This window comes from Buceros rhinoceros, unplaced genomic scaffold (genome assembly GCF_000710305.1).
Source record: "Buceros rhinoceros silvestris isolate BGI_N320 unplaced genomic scaffold, ASM71030v1 scaffold6196, whole genome shotgun sequence".
Taxonomy (NCBI): Eukaryota; Metazoa; Chordata; class Aves; order Bucerotiformes; family Bucerotidae; genus Buceros; species Buceros rhinoceros.
Window position 1 is genome coordinate 54831 of NW_010419234.1, and position 3007 is coordinate 57837.

Genomic DNA, 3007 nt, shown 5'->3' on the forward strand with positions numbered 1-3007 from the left:
TCCTGCTGGTTAAAGCAGTCATTTGTGGACCATCTCTGTTGTCTTGAACATCTTATCTCGCTTACAGACTGGTTGTGGCGTGGGCACAGAGCCACCTTCAGAGTGATTTGCTATTTGCCTGTGACAAGGAGGGCTGCAGAACCTCCCAAATAAATAAGCACTCCTGGCTTCTGTGCTAGGGAACCAGCACAGTCTTTTTCATAAAAGATGGCCAGTGGCAATGATCAGCTTCTGCTCATTGCTGGCCGTACCAGCCCTGGTCTGAGCTGTATCTTTGCTCTGTTCCTAGTGCTGGGATTTTACCTCTGTTTTTCCACTATGTGGGTCAACCCCCCATTAGTCTCAAATTTCGAAATAGGTTGCAGCTGTTGGAGGTAATACTGAGTTGTACACTGGAGGGCAGTATATGCTTGGAAAATGTTTTGTTTTCAGCAGCTAAAGCTCTTCTGTTTTCCAGACTCTTGGTTTGAACCTAGTGCATGTGTTTCTTCCCAGTGTTCTTTATGTACGATGACAACATGTTAAAGGAAGGTGCCCAACTGTGATTTGCATTTTTAAATTTCACACCACAGACATGTCATGAACTAGAGAGCCAAACATTTTTGATTATAATGAACTCTGAGAAGATGCAGTTGGTTTTCCCTTTTTAATTGTCCTGTTCCCTTGCAATACATTCTTTCATCGTGTCAGGATTTGGTAACCTTATAGCTTTGCTGTTTGAAGTGTTTTTGTCAAGTATCTGTCGCACTGGATGCCATCAAACTTTAGAAGGAAACCCAAGGTGTGAGAAGCTTGATCTCTTTTCTACACTCAAGAAATCAACAAAGCTGCTTGTTTCTACCATGGGCTGTGGTACTGCTGCTGTTTCCCTGTAGCTGAGGCGGCTGGCTGTCTCCCCCAAGAGTGCCATTGACAAACCAGGTATAGTGGACTTCACCACGGTCTCAGAGAGACCAAAACACATGGCATATGCAACACAAAACCAGTGTTGTGTTTTGTGAGAGGCAGAATCTTCTCCAGAGCAATGGCAAACAGCAAGGCAGTTATCTTTAAAAATAAAGACTCAAACTTATTTTTCACAACCAAAGTTTAATTTCTAAGGAACCATTTCAGAACTCTCTCTTTGCCCTTCCCGACAGCCCACCCCCCACCTCCCTTTGGGTCTTCTCTTTTGGACCATGAATGCAAGTGTCACTCCTGCATCCTTGTTGCTGCATCTCAAAAATGACCTACCTCCTGTCCAAACTGTAGTCTTGGGCTCAGCTCGTGAGCTGATGACTGAGTCATGACTCACCCTTTTTCTCTGATGTTTTTTCCACTCCTGTATGTCATCATTGGGAATAAAACCTCTGCATTTCCAGTCATTCAGCCCCGTAACTTGAGCAGTCTTTAACTTTTATGCAACACAATATTCTGGTTAAGTCCTCCATAATTTGCATAATAAATTGAAGATACACGTTTCCTTTTTCATCCCTACAGACAGTGCATTCATGCATGATCTCCTCACCTGAAGTCATCTTTGGCCTTGTATTATCTCCAGCTTGTGATATCTGTCCAAACCAAAATGATAAGATCATTTTCCTGTATTACTGCTTTGCCCATTTCTTCCATATTTGTACTGTTTTTTTTTTCTCTCTGGGGAATACAGTTTAAAAGACTTTCAAGGTAGCTGTACTCTTTTACAAAGCCGTGTGTAGATGCTGTCCCATTGCGCTTCTAGTTTCTCGCTGAGTGTGGCAGTAGATTCCTGTACCCAAGTCCATGATGCTAGCCTGTGCGCTGCCTGTTGCGAGCAAAGCACCTCCCTTCCACGTTGTCCCTCACTGTTGGGGGAAACCCCCATAAATGTAAGGGGCTCAATTTCAATTCACCCTCGAATCCTTCCAAGACTTTCTTTGGTGCCCTACCACTGTAAGCAGGACTACAGTTAAACTGCCAGGGTCCTGTGACTGCTCTTGAGCGCATTAATGAATGCTGCCTCACCACTTTTTCTTTCTCTGATTGGTGTTTTTTGCTGTGCCTAAATCACAGGTTGCTGCAGAGGCGGACTCCTGTTTTCCCTTTTTGTCTGTACAGCATGAAGCCCAAGATCTCAGGCCCAACATTACAAAGCCTTTTTGCTAAAGCAAATATGAAAAATTAGCATTTTCCTATAGAAAACACTATTTAGCATCCACTGTAAATGATGGGTAAGGCCTCATAATTAAAATTAACTGAGGAATAACACACTCTTAAAAACAGATTTGTGTTTAATCCTCAGGCATGACTTACCAATTCAGAAATTCTGGAAAAATAAAGAAATTACTAAGCTGAGATGACTCCCTGTCCCCATTGTGTGGGGTCTCTTTTTCCCAGACTATCATAGTTACATTTTATTTTCAATACCCCCTGCAGCCCATCTGCTCAGCCATCTTTTTCCTTTCATCTACACTCTTGCTCTCCCCAGATTCCCATTTTCTTGTGACATCTGTCAGTGGTTACACATGCTCTTATGGCTGCTGTGCTTCCTAACCATCCACCTGCAGATCCCACTGTGGTGGAATGACCCTGGCTGGACACCAGGTGCCCATCAAAGCCACACCACAGCTGGACAGTGGAGAGGAAATATAACAAAAGGCTCCTGGGTCAAGGTAAGGGCAGGGATATCATTCACTCATTACTGTCAGGGGTAAAACAGACTGCGCTTGGGGAAATCAGTTTAACTTCTTACCAATAGAATCAGGGTAGGGTAATGAGAAAAAAAACCTAAATACCTTCTCCCCACCATTCCCTTCTCCCTGGGCACAACTTTACTCCCACATTCTCTATCTCCTCCTCTCAGCAGCATGTAGGGGATGGGGAATGGGAGTTGCATTCGGTTCATCACATTGTTCCTGCTGCTCCTTCCTCCTCAGGGGAAGGACTCCTCACACTTCCCCTGCTCCAACGTATCCTCCATGAACTTCCTCTGCATGAGTCCTTCTCAGGGGCTACAGTTCTTCACAAAGTTCTCCAGCATGAGTACCTT